Here is a 16244-nt window from a genome sequence, read left to right as displayed (position 1 = left end):
GCAGCACCACCCGGATTCTAGTACCTCATATGCACTGGTTGGTTCGATGAGTCCCATCCCGGAAGTAAGCCCAGCAGGGAAGACACTATCTCTTTTCCTTACTGATGTATCTGGAGCCCCCAGCCCAGTGGCTGGGACATAGAAGATGCTCAATAAATACTTATTGAGCAAATGACAGGATGAGCCCTAGCACCTGCCCTAATGTCTTTTTTTTTTTTTTTTTGCAGCACGAATATCAGTCATTTATTGACATTAACATTATGAACACATAATGGAAAAATGCTCCTCAAAAGAGGAAGGTGAACTTTGACTGTCAATAGGACAAAGCTGTCTTCAAAAGATAGAGAGGTGGAAACTAGGTTCACAGTCGGGTTTCGAGTCCCTGAGGATGGAGCTCGTCTATGTATGTGCATCCACAGGCACAAGGTGTCTGAGGAGGAGGCTCAGGAATGTCTCCAGCTGCTTCTTTGATCTGTAAGCGATTAGTCCTCCCTTGTTGGCCCACTGGTCCACTCCAGCAGCGCCTCTGTTTCCCACGTGGTACACCAACCGTGGTAAGTCAAGCCGCGAGTTGGGGTTTCTTTCCAAGCACTCTTTTAAGCCCACCATTCCCCCACCCGTGGCCCTGAGGATGGCGTGAGCAGCACAGAGTCCCACTTGAACGTGGTATCTTCTGAGAAGATGTAAATGTCAACAAGGCCGAGGACAACACAGAGGCTCTTGTAACCAGCCCCAGCTGCACGGAATACGCGATCTCCACACACACGTGACAGTGCGGCCTTGATGGTCTCCTTTTCACTTGTACTAATGACATCTGAGAATGGGTGGGAGCATTCCGCCTCAGAGCTGGGGTTTTGGGTCACTTGGCTCTGCGTTTCACTGCTGTTTCTTGTAGAGGCGGGAGGCAGAAATGAATGGATATTGGTCCCCATGTAAGAAAGGCCCCAGTTGCACTGTCCTTTCCACCTGAGGGCGTTTAGGTCTTGTGATACAAAAGGTTGGTTGATGACTCCCATCAGGGGCACCCCTGTCTGTATGTCACAGACACCAATTAAAATAGTGACACACTGAAGTCCACTGGGGAAGATTCCTTGGTTGGATTTAATGTCAGCAGAACCTTTTATATACTGGTAAGTTGAATCTATAGGATCCACCCAAACTCCCAAAGTGTCCTGCGGAATGTTGATCTCTATTGCATCCAGAGCTGGGTCACTAAAGACAACGTCCTGATGTACAACCTTGGCTAATGTTTCAGATGCCAACTTGTTACCATTAAGGACTTTGTTGAGAAGATCTACTGTTTCTTCCACTGTTGGACAAAGTCTCATGATAATCTTTTCCCCCAAATCATTGGTAAACTCATTGGATTCTTCTCCAAAAATTTTTTTTCCCAAGCCTGGAAACTTGTTCTCCATATTCTGTTTTATAGCTTCCTGTACCAGTACACCAGCCAGGGGCTTGAAATCAACTGCAAACTTCTTGTTCTTTTCTCCCTCTTTCTTTTCTTCTATCAGCAGCTGGAAGAGGGCTTGCACGCCCGGGCAATGTTGGCAGCTTTCTCAGAGACACAGAGCAGCTCCCGGAGGATACCTGACGTTTCTGAACCTGGCTTTTCAGTTGCAGCATCTGGTGGAATCGGCACCCACCCTCCGGGCCATCAGCTTAAGCAATATTAAATAACATTTTCCTTTGGTCATTTGAATTTAATCCTGTGCAATTTGTTACAACACTCATTCGCATCAAGGGAAACCTAACCATCATCGCTCTTCCAGAGAGGCGATGGGTGCGTGCTGGTCGCCCAGCCTGGGGACCCGGATCCGAGCAGGAAGGGAGGCTGTGGCGCCGAGGCGAGGGGGGCGTAAAGAGGAAAGCGTATTACCTAAGCCAGGATGCAGAGCCCACTGCCCTAATGTTTTGCAGGGCATCTGTCATTTACAGCATCATTACAATGACATGCCAGGTCCTGCCAACGGGCAGAGCTGACACGAAGATAAGGGTAATCCCAGCAGCAGCAGGTGCTACTCGCTCCTCTGTGCCAATGTAATCGGGTCTCCCCAACTCTGCGAACCCTCTTCCATTATCCCCATTTTACAGAGGGAACTGTAGGCTCTGAGAGGCAAAATGACTTGCCTGAGGTCAGAGAGGCAGCATGCATTAGAGTTGGCATTAAAATCTAGATCTGTTGGGCCCACAGACACCCCACCACAACTCTAGCTTCCCTGGCCTGGCATCTGACCCCTCAAGTCTTCAGGGTTCCTGAGTTAGGGGCGCATGGTGCTGCCAGGTGACAGGTAGGGTGAAGTCACCCTGATGGGAACAGTGTCCCCCTCTCCCCGCCAGACCAGCCTCTGGGGGCAGCAGAGGCCTCACGCCCAGGCATCAGTGACTACATCCCTCTCTGGCCTCTCCAAAGGGGAGACAGAGCCCTCAGCACACGTCACCTCCCTGCCATCTGCTGCTGGGACGCACTGAGTAATCACCTACTGTGTGCAGAGGTCTGTGCTGACACCGTGGGAACAAAAGGGTGTCGTCACCCACTCCCTCCCCACCTGCTGGTACTGCGGGCAAGCAAGCCCCTTGTCAGCCATCATATCATCTGATCTCCCCATAGAAATAACAGCTGAGTAATATCAGGCCCATTTTACAGGCCAAGAAAGTGAGGCCCACATTTTGTCAAGCACCTGCCAATCCAGGTCTCTGAAGAAGCTGAATTCTGAGTCTCAGAAGGGTCAGGACGGGGCAGGTGCTGGCATGAAGAGAGAATGTCCCCAGGGCCAGGATGATGGCTGAGATCGCAGGAGGCCACCCCCACTGCCCTGCCCAGGAGGGACTGTCTTCACCACAACCCAGGCACTTGCTCAAGTCCCACAGCCCCGAGAAACTCATCCACTACCTCGTCTCTGCCCCCCACCATCCACAGGGGAACTGCCTCTCCAGCACATAAGAAACTGGTCCAAGGGTGGGATGGAGCCAGCCAGGCCCAAGGTCAAATCGAGCAAGGGGGACAAACCAGGCTGTGCACATGCCAACGGCCTGCCTCCCTGTGCAGATCACTTCCCTGTCCCCAGGCACCTCCTTCAGAGACACAGCTGGGGAAATCACGCAGCCGCCCAGGACTCCCATGCTGAAAATATGGCAACTGTGAGATGCTGACACTCTTGTTCGCTTGGGGATGGGGGGCTGGCATGAGCACCACTGTGCCCGTTGGGGCTGCTCCTCCAGGGGCAGGAAAGTGGGGCTAGGGCGGGGAGGATGTCGGTATGAGGAAGGCGGCCATCTCCTGGGGATACCGGAGATGCTGCTCTCCCAGAAGCACCTTAGGGAATTAAGCTTCCCAAGAAATAGCAATTATTGATAGATGCAATGACTGTATAATTTATCTTCCAAACCAAGAGCTTGTAAGATTGAAAGGGAAGCAGTTAATAATTACTCCAGAACTGACCTGCGACACTCATGACATGGGCACATTAATTACTGAACACCTACTATGTGCCCGCGTGAACCCTGGATACTTTGCAGGCATCATCAATCTTTATCCTCATAATGACCCATGAAAAGGCACTGCAGCCACACTGGCCTCCTCCCTGTTCCTCTGTCGTGTCTGAGTTCCCACCACGAGAGCCCTTGTCTTGGGCTAAAGTACTGAAAGGTCCTGTTACAAGACACACCCCCTCACTGCCAGGACCCCATTCCCACCATAATCAACCCATTTTCAGCCATTGTGACTTCCCATTTCATAGGGAACAGACTTCAAGGTCAGGGTATGGATGAGAAAGGGGAGAAAGTGAATGGGGAAGACCTGGGGCTGGGAAGGAGGATAATTGGGGTCAGGGGTTGAATAAATGGGTCCTAAGACCTTGTAGTGATGGAAGGAAGACAGAGAAAGGAAGTGAAAGGACTTGGATAAGGTGCAGCCTTCGAGGTCCTTGGTGAGCCACATAAACCCCACCCACTTCTCTGAATACATCATCTACTAGCTCATCCCACACCACACACCAGGCACAACCTGTTTTTCCCGCCTCCACCACTTTGCGTGTGCTGCTCCCCCATCCATGATTCCATCTGCCAATCTCAGCTGGGCAACATCCTCCCCACTCTTCAAGGCCTGCTTGAAACACCACTGCCTCCAGGAGGCCTTCCCTGATGGCTCCTCTTTAAGGTTTACCCCCCCTCCCCTGGGCTCAGCACCTTGTTCAGGCTTCCAGTGTCTGTGGAGCGAGGCCCGAGGTCCTGCTAAGGGTGAACAGGGCTGCCTCAGCAGCCCACCAGCCCGTGCTTGCAGGGCAGTTCATCACTGAACCCCTCTAGGCAGCCACAACGGTCTCCCACCAGTGATGACAAGCGTGGGGTGCTCATAATGATGCAGACCCTGGACTCTGCCCACAGAGGTTCAGATCCCAGGAATCTCGATGGGGCCAGGAATCTGAAGTGTCAAGTCTCTCCAAGGGATTTCAGTATGTGCTAAATTTCAAGGCCCTCTAACAAGGCAGGTGAGGAGTAAATATCTGGTGGAATGAGAAACGTCTGCCCCTGGTGTCCTGAAGGAAAGCCCTCATGAAGTGCCTGCAAACTAGTAACAAAGACAACAGCTGACATTGGCTGGCGCTTGCTACCCACAAGGCTCAGTGCTCCTACCAACGGAGCAAACGTGCAAAGCAACCCCGTGAGGCAGGTGCCATCGTTCTCCCCATCTCACAGATGAGGAAACTGAGGCTCACAGAGAAGTGACCTGCCTGAGGTCTCAAACCTGGTAAGTGGCAGAGCTAGGATCTGAACCCAGGACAACTGACCCCAGAGTCTACACCATGGTGACCACTGTGGTGTGCACTGGCCCTGGGATATGGCCACGAACAAATGACCCTGGCCCCAGTTTGCCTGCCCGCAGGGAAGGAACACCAGACACGCAAAAACACATACTTTTAAATTATGGCACATATGAGGAAGGAAAGGAATCAATGCTTCCAGAAGACAACTGCAGGAGGACTTACTGCAGATCTCCCTGATGATTGCCCTTTGCCTCAATTTTCTCATCTATATAATGGAGGAGTGGGGCCAGCTGATCCCTGGAAACCTTCCAGCTAGCACATCCCAGGAATCCAGCTTTCCTTCCTCTGGGCCTTGGTTTCCCCATCTATACAGTGGGCTGGAGGGAGAGCTGAGTCAGTGGCGACCCCTTCAAACTCAGCTCCTGGGTTTCCCAAGGCCAAGTCACCCTGAGTTTCCTAGAGCCAGGTCTTCAGGTGTGCAACCGCCACCTGTTGCCATGGTAACGCTAGAGCCTAGGATGGGCATGCAGTGATGCTGGGACCTGGAAGTGGCGCCCTGGCTCCTTCCCTTCTAGGAAGGCGAGCCTCTGTATCCAGTGGACTCATTGAGCCAGGGGAAGGGGTGGACCCTTGGCTCTGCTGGCTCATCCAGAGCCCTGCTATCTCCATATGGTGAGGATGAGGGTCCCACCCCGCTGAAGACGACCTGCCATCCAGGGCCCCAGCCACAGCTGAGAGCCATTTCGTTCTTCTCAGGGCCCGGTGGTCACTGGGCTCTATCCGTGGTGCTGAAACCCCAGCAGCTCTCCTAAGACAGGGTTCCCTTTGGCAAACACTTCCAGGAGCTGACTCTGCTGGGGTTTGGGAATTCAAGAAGGAAGACTAGTACCTGGGGACAGGCAGGGAGCCATGGCCAGTCAGGCTCCACACTTCCCAGCAGTGTCATCTCAGGATGGCCCTTTGCCTCTCTGTGCCTCAGTTCCGTCAATGTAAACTGGGGACAATAAGCATTCTGACCTCACGGGTTTGCAGTGAAGAGTGAACGCACAGAAGTATGTGATGCATGGAGGGGCCCAATGAATGCTAGCTACTAATGTTAGATTGTGTGCGTGTTATTATTCGTGAGGCTAACTATGATTGGGTGCCTGTTGTGTGCCCGGTCTTCCAAGAATTTTACCTGCGTCTACTCACAGAAGTCCTGCAAAGTAAGTACTATAATGAGGATAAGAATACAGACATTCTGGGACTTCCCTGGTGGCCTAGTGGTTAGGATTCCGGGCTTTCACCACCGTGGCCCGGGTTCTATCCCTAGTCAGGGAACTGAGATCCCTGTAAGACACTCAGTGCAGCCAAAAAAACAAAAACAAAAACAAGAAACATTCTGAAGCTCAGAGAGGTGAAGTTAGCTGCTCAAGATCACACAGCTAGTGAAGTGGAGAGCAGAGATTCAGACCAATGGGCCTTTAAAATCGCCAAATCTATCCCACTCCACTTCAGCTGTTCAGATGGGAAAACTGTGGACCAGAACCAGAGAGGGACCTGACTTACCACAAGTCCCCAGGAAACCCAGGGTCCCATCTCCCAGTGCAGATCTCTTCTCACTGCTCCAAACCAAGTCCCCCGTGGCAAGGTGAACAGGACTCCCCCATGCCCACAGCAGCGAGAACTGCTGTCAGGCAGCTCCCTCCAAGGTGATCCCTTTGTTCTGCTGGAGGGTCCTCTGCTAAAAGCAGAGACATGAAGTGGCCCAGAGACAACATGTGTCAGCTGCAGCCATGGGCCAGCGGCCACTCACTGCCCGCCAGTGCCCTTGCCAGCAGGCACCTAAGTGCCAGGAAGAGGGCGGGCCAGGGCAGCACTGCTGGGGCCCCTCCAGCTCTGGCCTGGTTTTCCAGCAAAGAGGAGGTCCAGACATGCACCCAAGCTGCTCCCGTCCCACATTTCCTGCTGAGTGTACTGTGTGCACACGCACATATGCACCTGCAGATACAGTTCAAATCCACCCAACAGAGGGCTCCCGGTAGCCTCAAAACCCCAGTGTTTTTCCTTTAAGGAGGCCCGGCCTTGACCTCTGGTGGGGGATAAGGGGCAGGGGAGGCATTAAAGAGTGGGGGGACCCAGAAACCTGGCTTCCTGTCCCAGCTCTGCTCCTTCCAAGCTGGGTGACTTTGAGCAAGTCAAAAAGTTGTCTGATGTGGTACTGCCTGTACAAAAGGGGGGTCCTTGGCCCTAGAGTAGGGCATCAAGGGGACCATGGATTGGAATGGGTTTTGAGACATTAGAATTGGTTGCTGCCCACGCAGTGGTGAGAGGCTTAAAGGAGAATCCCAGGGATAAATCCCAGCTCCACGGTTGGGTCCTCCTTGGTCGCCTTTGCCCCAGAGTCGGCAGCAGCCACCATCCCAGGCTCTCCATTTCCCCGTGGGCCCCTCCAATTCACTTTTCACATAGAGGCAGGAGGGGTCTTCGGAAAATGTAAAGCAGAGCTGCTCACATACCTCCAGAGCCTTCCCAGCGCACTTAGGAGGAGGCCCGAACGCCTGGCTGGGACTTGGAAGACCCCTCGGGGGTCTAACCAGCTCCCGCTCTTCTCACCAGCATCACTAACCCTGCCCCTCCCCCTCAGCCCCCGTGGCCACCCTGCCCTACTCGCTCCTCCCTGAACGCACCAGCCCCTGTCTCACCTCCGAGCTCACGCCTGTGCTGGCCCCCTCACTCGGCGCACTCTCTTCCTACCTTCACACAACTGGCTCCCTCTCATCCCACAGGGCTTAGCCAAAAGGTCACCTCCTCTGAGCGGCCTTCCCTGACGTCTAAAGTACCTCTCAGCACCGCACACCAGCTCTGGCTTTTGGTTTCTGCTGCCAGTTAGAGGGAGAAGCCTCTTTGCTGGCAAACGACAAGGGTACAAAATGGGTGTGCCAGGCAGCTTGGGGCGTACAAGTGGCAGAGTAACAAGTCCTGACATTGAGGAATCCCTCTGCTGAGTGGCCCTGGGCATGTCACCTGCCCTCCGTGGGCCTCAGTTTCCCCACCAGGACCATGGGTCAGAGGAGTCAGTCTCTGAGCCCCTTCTAGTTGGCTGTGGTTGCCTCCATCCAGGCCCCACCCTGCTTGACCCATTCTTCTGAGGCTTCTCTGAGCTCAGACAGTTGCTCCCTGAGGGGCCCAAACCCATAAATCACAGATAATTCCACCAAGTGCGGTGGCTGCTGGCGCCCGGGCATCTCGTGGCCATTAATCAACATCGGCGGGACTGAGGCTATTGCCAGGCGGCTTTGGCCTTCAAGGTTAGGGTGCTTGCCAACCTAAGACTTTAGCCCCTAACAGACTCCCCTTGTCCTGACAGGTCCCCCGCCCAGCCACACCCACGTGCCCACCCTGTTGACCCTTCAGTCAACAAGTGCTCCCATTACTCCCTCTGGAGGCAGCCCCTCGGCTTCCCAGGTCCTCACAGTGTGCGAAGACTGGAGCCATCCTGCACCTGCCATTTATCAAAAAGGAGTCTGAGGCCCTGAGAGGAGGAGTGACTTGCCCAAGGTCACACAGCAAGTGTGTGGAGGCCCCTGGCCATAAAACTTCTGTTTTTGCCCCTTTCACCAGGGAAACCCCAGCCCAGGGAGAAGGCATGCAGGGCCACCGCCCAGCTCCATTCAACCCTGGGAAGACCCCAACTGGCTGTTGTGCCTGTGTTCACAGTCCCCTCTCCGACCTCAGGGGTCTGCTCCAGCTGCCAGGGGCTCCTGGGAAATTAAACCTCTTGTCCCGACATCCGGATCCAACAGGCTGTCTCCGTTCCCACTCTTCAGTCTGCTCAAAGTAATGAGGAGAAAGCCTAATGAGGTGTTCCCGGGGAGCTGAGCCTGTACTGACAGGAGGCAGGAAGCAGGGAAACTGTCGTGGTGCCCACTGGGTGCTGAGGACGATGCCCCAGTAGCATCCGAAAACACTGGGAGGCGGAAGCTGGGGTGACAGCCTGGCTCTTCCCTCAAAGTCTGGGTGGCCCTGGGAGAAGCCTGTCTTCCCGTCCATTCACCCAGCCAATATCTATCAAGCACCTACTGTGTGCATTAGAGCAGAGGGAGTGACGGGGGAGAGCCCAGTGGCCTGTATGGAAGTGCAGGCTCTGGGCAGACTGCCCAAGACCAAATCCTGTCTCCTTCCTGCAGGAGCGTTCCTCATCTCTAAAACGGGAGTGATGGAAACTGTGCCTCTCTCAAAGGGTTACTGAGGGATCAAGGCCTCTGGAGGGGTTTGCATTGTGCCTGGCATGGAGTACGTGCTCAGTAAATGCCGGGTATTTCTATTGTCATTGTTGTTCTACGGCAGGTGCTGGGTTAGAGCCCTGAACGGGATGGATGTGGACTTGGAGCTCACAGAGCTTACCTTTCAGTAAAGGGGAGAGACAAAACTGGTAAAAAAAAAAAAACAAAAAAAAACCAAACTGTTATAAATCGTGATAAGTGTCCCAAAGGCATGGGACAGAGAAAACCAGGGGGCCAAGACAGGGTTACAGAGGGCCCCTCTGAAAAGGACAGCAAGCTGAGAATCTTGATGGATAAGAGGGAACAGGGAAGGGTTTCAGGGACAGGAAGGCGCCACGCAAGAGCCATGGGGCAGGGGGCAGCTCAGTGTAGCGTTCAAGGACCTGAAAAGAGGGCTGTGTAGGCAGAGAGGACTGAGCAGCGGGGTGTGTGTCCCCTCTCTGGGCCTCAGTTTCCCTCTCTACGCAAAGAGGGTGACGGAAATGCTCCAGGTTCTCCTAGGAACTACCAAAGAGCAGACGAATTGCTCCAGGAGGAGCCTGGGGGAGCAGTGGGAGGAGCTTGGGGAGGTCTGGCTCAAACTGCTCTCATGTGACCTTGACCGGTCCCCTTCCCCTTCACCCCCTGGGGCCGACTCAAAGCGGGGAGGGGTCCCTGACTCACTACTTGGGTGACAGCTAATAATGCTACCCCCTCTACCCACTGAATCGCAGCCCCTTTATCAAAGCACTTTGGCTCCTGACCCCCTCACCCATCTAGCCTCCTGACCGCCCCCTGAGGGGCCAGACCTAGCCGCGAGGACCGCCTGGGGTCTCACGGGAGGCTGGAGGGGGGCGCTGTCTGGGAAGCAGCTTCTCCTCTCTCTTCTCACTTTTCTCAGCCCTGCCCCCTGGGGACTCACAGTCAGGGGCCCGGGTGGGTGTGGCCACAGGGACCGAAGTGCCTCAAGACCAGCGGAAACCCCTGGGTGCACTCAGGGGTGCACTCAGCTGGGTGCACGTGTCCAAGGCACTGGGCCTGGGGCTGGTGACGTAGGGAGCCCTGGCTTCCTCCCTGAGCTCCCCCCCACCACGTGCCCCACGGAGCGTGAGTCACTGAAGTGAAGCCGGCCACATGCAGGCGAGTCACAAGATGGGGCCTGGCCCTCAGCGTGTGTGCGGGTGTCCCAGGGACACCCCTCTCCCGTACCATCCCGACTTCCTGAACAGCTGGGATTTCCTGAGAGAGGGAGGGTGTGCAGGGACTGGCGGGCGGCCAGAAGGGAGGAGCTGACCCTGGGGACTGGGGGGCCCGCACCCCTACTTGGGGCTCCATTTCCAGAAGGTGAGGGGGTTGGGATCTTAGGCCTCCCTCTACCACAGAGAGGAGACACCACCCCCCACCTTCCCCTCCCCTGAGTGATTAGCATATTCATGAGGGTTGGCATGAACATGAATATGCTAATCAGACACCACTGGCTACTCCCGGTTCCTTGCCTTCCCTGCTCCTGCCTCCAGCTCTGCTGTGGCCACAGGCTCCCCGCTCAGCCTCATCCTTCTCGCTCTCACTCCCCTGGCTCACCGCGCGCCAGCCTCGCAGGCTTTTCCCGGGTTCGAACTTGGCCTGCTTGCTCCTGCCTCAGCACCTTTGACATACTGTTCCCCCTGCCCTTCCCTCCGTCTCCACGTGGATAGCTGTCACTCATCAGAGCTTAGCTCGACTTCCCAACCCCCGACTAGGTTGGGACCCTCCACTTTATCGCACAGTTGCATTTATCTATTTTTGTGGTAACTGGATGACTGTCTCCCCCACTGGACTGGCTCCCTGAGGGCAGAGGCCAGTCTGCACAGGGCCTTGCACACAGGTGATGCTCGATACATGTTGACTAAATTGGTGATTTTTACTATTGTTCCAGCAGACTCCTGCCTCCCCCTTGCACTCGTGGCTGATTCTCCACCAGCACCCAGCTCTGAGCAGACAATGCTTCCCACTGCACACACAGTCTAAGAAGTGGCCGCCTCAATCCTCTGACCCTCCCGCTTCCTGGACAGCTGAGGCCCCTGAGGCTCAGAGGCCTAAACCACTGGCCTGCACGATGCGGGCTGCAGAGCCCAGGGCAGGAACTCAGGCCTGCCAGACCCCCAGTTCCTGGGCGGAGTAAGGGCCTCTGGGTGCCACACGGCGTCACCAGCTCCCCTCACGCCTGAGCCCAGGTGGAAGGCAACACCAGCCTGGACCTCCTTCCCCTGGGAGAGGCGCAGAGGGTAGAGGAGCGGGCCCACCTGTGGGCCCTCACGGGACACAGCGGGGAAGGCAAGGCTGGGCTTAAAACATCCCTGCGTGGAAGCTCCTCCTTCAGAGGGGAGGGGTTATCACTACAACTCCTACCTCTGCTGCCAACCCTTAGGATCCCAGAGCCAGGAAATGCCAGAGGAGCCCAAACCCCACCCTCCAGCTCCCAGTAGCCCCGAAACCGAAGGGGCTGCTGACCCACCTTCCCCTCAGGCGTCTCTGTTCACGGCTGAAAGGCTCAAGCCTCCCCTCTACCTGGACTTCCCTCCCCTCCTTCCTCAACTGCTAGGGGATGCCTGATCATCCTTCAAGACCCAAATCTGGACTTTCTCGGAGCCCACCCCTAGCAGTCCCAGCGGCCTCCACTGCACCTACAGCTGCCCTCTGATCCCTCCCCACAGCATGGCGCTGGACCCGATAATGTCACTTGAATGAATTCTTGGGTGACTGGGCAGTAACTCCTAAAACACTCCATGGGTTCTAGCTTTGCCCTCAGGCCTGGAACATGTCTGACCTCCCATGGGCGTGTGAATAAAAGAATGTGGGGCTTGAATCTGGGCTCTGTCCATTGGGCAAGTAACTTAACCTTTCTGGGCCTTACTTTCTAATTTGCAAAATGGGTTTAGTCATCCTGATTGAGAATGTGGGAAACGCTGTAGCTACTGAGTCTTACCCACCTCTTCTCCCCCATGTTCCCAGCTCCCCTTTTTTACCCCCAAGTCCAAAAGCTTCCAATGGATTAGCTGTTAAGGGGAGGCAGGGGTGTGGGCACAGCAGGGAGAGGGCAGAGACAGAGACTAGGTGCTGGTGGGGTGTCTGTGTGGGGTCTGCCGGGCTCCAGCAGCCCCAGAAGGTCCAGCAGGTAGGAGCAAAGCTGGACCATTGTCCACTCTGGTTGGATTCAGGGCCACAGTCAGGTCAGGGCACATGGAGGGAGCAAAGGAAACCAGTGCAGGGAGGAGATGCCGACGGTGCAGCCTCCTCTGGGGCACAGCTGGGCCTTCCAGTTCCCCTGCCCCTGGGACTGCGAACCCCAATGCCTCCCCCCCACCACAGTCCCACTCACATGGACAGTCTGCAAACCAGGAAAGTCACTCAGCCACAAACCTATTGGTACTGTATGCCAGCCACCATTCTGGGGACTGGAGATAAGAGGTGAGCAAAATGAACATGGCTAGTGACCTTGAAGTCCACTGGGAGAGATGGAAATTAAACAAACAACTGTATAATATTTCAGGGTGTGACCTCTGTCATGAGGCAAAATAAAGCAGGATAAAAGGTAGAACAGGGCTCTTTGAGGAGGTGACATTTGAACTCAGGACTGAATGAAGTGAGGGGGGGAGCTCTGCAGGTATCTTGCAGGCAGAAAGTTCCAGGCAGAAGGAACAGCAAGTGCAAGGGCCCTGGGGCAGAAATTTGATTTTGATGCAGTTGCCAACATTGGTTGAGGGAGTGAGCACCAGATGGAGCATAACAGTTGTCAACTGGGTGACCTTGGTGGTGAAAAACTTCAGCTCTGTAGCTTCCATCTCCTTATCCATCAAATGAGCACAGAAAGATGTCTTAGGTGGTTACAAGGATGAAAATGGAGGAAGTCGGTGGAGGAAGTACCCTGTAGCTCAGGGCAACACAAAAATAGATGTTCATTAAGTGTGGACTGGATTGGCAAATGTAACTGGGGAGGTGGGAGGATGGCCACAGGATGGGAGCGGCTCTTAGAAACAAGCGTCTTACAAAAGGGCTGTAGTCCTTCCCTCCATAACATTCCTCTTGACCTGATCTGCTAGGTCAATGCAGGCACCTGAGTTTGCAACTCTTGGGAATAAACCAGCAATTAAAGGCAGAAGACCAGGCCCCTAAGAGGGGGCAGCTCTGAGAACCCAGGTCCCAGGGAGGGGGTGGGGAAGGCTTCCCAGAAAGGATGGGCAAGGGTGGACTGAGGCACCAAAGATGGGGAAACAGCCTGTGCAAAGGTAAAGGGCAGGTCCAGACTCCTGCGTGTTCCGGGACAAGAAGAGGAAAAGAGAGAGAAAGAGAAGAGTGACAACATCAGTGATAAATGGCAGCTCATGTTTATAGAGCACATGCTGTGTGATCCTCACAGTCTTGACAATCACAACCACATAACCCTGAGCACTCATTGAGTGCTCAGTATGGGCCAGATGCTTGGATCTTCTCTGTCCTTTTTAACAACCTTATGTACGAGGCAAGAACTCGGCATTCCCATTTTACAGATGAGCAAACTGAGGCTGCGGGCCGTTAAGCAATTTGCCCAAGGGCCTGCAGCCAGTATGTGGCAAAGACAAGACTCAAACCCAGATGTGTCCCAAAAGCTCTCTACCACCAGGCCCACAGCCTCCTGTAGGAGAGGGCACTAAGGAGCCACAGAAGGTTCTGAACAGGAAACAAAAGTCATGTGACTTTTGTCCTGGGACAATCTTCTGGTGGCATCACAGGAGGGCTGAAGCCCCACAGTGGCTGCTGCCATGGTCTCAATGGCAGGGCCTCCTGCCTTAGTATTCCTGCGGAAGGGGCCCCAGACCCCAGCGCAGAAGCCCCCAGCTCTGTAAGGCAGGGAGCAAGTACTCAGTAAGGCCTCCTCCCACCCACCCCAGGGGCTTGGGCACCAGCTCCAACCTGTAGCTTTAATTAAAAGGCTTTTTCAAACTGTTAGCAGCAATAATAATGAAACCCCAAATAGGAACAATAAAACAGTACGACAGTCAGAGAATTAAAATGGGCACCTGGCTTTCTGCCACCCCCAGGGGGCAATTTGGGGCTCAGGCGGGAGGCACAATTTTCACCTCCAATAGACACGTCAGTTCCAGACACAGGCTGGGACGGAACGGATTCAGAGAAAGGGACCACCCTGTGCCAGGGACTCAGCTGCCCCCGGGCCACTTTGGGGACCCTCACAAGGAGGGCTTCAGCTGCGTGTCCTAGCCCCCGTCTTGGGAGTCAGTGTCCCCCTCCTGTCCCCCTACACAGCCCAACACAAAGCCAACAGGCCCTGCCACTAAAATCTAATCGGCCCCTCACCTCCACATCCACAGCCCCTGTCCTGATTTGGTCCACTTTTATCTCCCCTGAAAAACACAGCAGCCTCCTACCCGGGGTCTCCATGTTCATCTGGGTCCCTGCAACTAAGCTCAAGCCAAATGCTGCCTCTACTGTCACCCCCTCAGATCTTGCCAGTGGCTCCCTACCTCCTCTGGCACCCCCGCCCCTGCCCTCAGGGACACCCCCCTCTCATCTGTCCCTGAGTGAGCCCAGACTTTCTCCGCCACAGGGCCTTTGCACAGTCCACCTGGGAGACCCTGCAGCCCATACCTCCCGGACAGGCTCCCTCACCTGGTAGAGCTCAGCCTCAACACCACCTCCTGAAAGCCTCTGATACTTGCCCCCCTCCCCAGACCCCTCCCATCATTCTTTCCAACGCTGTAGCATTTCTGTCAATTTCTTGACTGCCTACCCTCTGCCTCACATGTGAGATCCCTGTGAGGGTACGGACTGGGTCCGGCTTGTTTGCAGCTTTGCCCCAGTGCCTAGCACTGTGCCTGGCACACAGTAAGTGCTCAATCAATGCTTCCTGAACGATCCAGCAACCACGACCTCCCTGCTGTCTACTGAGCCCTGCCCTCCCTCCCTCCCTGCAGTCCAAGGAGCCACTGCTCCCCAAATATCTGGTCATCCTTGTGGGTAGCTGGGGGCGGTGGCTTTCTAGCCTCCCTGGGTTTCTTGCTCCTGAGGCCTCTACAGGTGGTTCCATGAGACTTCCAAGTCTTTGCTTTCACTCTGTAATGGCAGGGACCAGGGAAAATGGTCTCCAAGATTTCGGATCTGGGTTTTCACTGGCCTCCCCGGTGCCAGCACTGAGCTGGGTACACAGGGTCCAGGGCCTGGGACCCACCCTTGGGGGGCTTACAGGCCAGCAGGGGTGATCAAGCCAGAAAGATCTGTGTTACAAAGTGCCATGGTGTGATAACGCAGGGCAGAGTGGGGAGTGGTTTGGGGGCTGGGCCACGTAGCCACACGTTCATTTGGATCCTCACCCCACTACTCACTTGCTTTGTGACTTTGCGCAAGTGACCTCACCTCTCTGAGCCTTAAGTTTCCTCATGAACATGTGGGACCACTGCATGAGGAATCAAAGCCATAGCCTGGGTAAAGAACAGGGCATGGCGCCTAAAGCACTGTTCGTGCACTGGTGGGGGCTGCTGGTGAGGGAAGATGAACAAGGGGCTCTGAGAGAGGCAGGTGTGACTGCCTGAAGGAATCAGGGAAGGCTTCAGAGAGGAGGTGACATGGGAAATGTCTTGAAAAATGAACAGGAGTTCGTGAGGCCTGAGAGGAAAGCATGTGCAAAGGGTGGAGTGAAGAGGGAGTGTCAGGGAGCAGACCCTCATTGTAGCCCCAGCACTAGAGAAGCCTCACTATGAAAGCCTGGGCTGCCACGCCCAGAAGGGGTAGCCCTCCCCCAAAAGGACATCCGCCTACAGAGTTGGGTTGTTTTTTGCTTTTAGTGTTTTTAAAAAAAAAACTCCTTTATTAACTTCTTATGAAAACTTTCAAACATACACGAAGGCAGGGAGAAGAGCCATATTTATGTGGTGTATTTTAAGCTGGGTGAGTAGGTAACCCTGGCATGCGAGGCCCCCTCGCACTCTGACCTTTGCTTTCTGTCACTCTAAAGAGAGACCACATGGCCTTGGAGAGAGGACAGAGGACGCTACTCAGCCAGCAGCTCTCATGCCCTCCCAACTTCTAGAACCAACCAGGCAAAGTCTGAACCAATCATGTTCAGACATCAGAGCTGGAGGTAGCAGTTTTCTTTTACCAACTCTGGTGAAAAAGGAAAAAGAAATAAAGTCTTTTCCCAGCCAGACTACATTTCCTGCATCTGAGAGGGTGAGAATTTGCTCTTGGAAGGAAAGAAAAGAGT

The 16244-nt window shown here is 54.7% G+C and overlaps 1 pseudogene; it reads right to left on the bottom strand.

The window, feature by feature from the left end:
- Positions 1 to 266: 266 nt before the first annotated feature.
- LOC111184292 (inositol polyphosphate 1-phosphatase pseudogene) lies at positions 267 to 2588 on the bottom strand (annotated as a pseudogene).
- Between the last annotated feature and the right edge of the window lie 13656 nt (positions 2589 to 16244).

This window comes from Delphinapterus leucas, chromosome 15, assembly GCF_059928025.1.
Source record: "Delphinapterus leucas isolate spDelLeu-1000000601 "Yukka" chromosome 15, BTC_Dleu_Yukka2, whole genome shotgun sequence".
Lineage (NCBI taxonomy): Eukaryota > Metazoa > Chordata > Mammalia > Artiodactyla > Monodontidae > Delphinapterus > Delphinapterus leucas.
The sequence above is the reverse complement of the archived record's forward strand: the minus strand, read 5'-3'. Positions and strand labels throughout refer to the sequence as shown.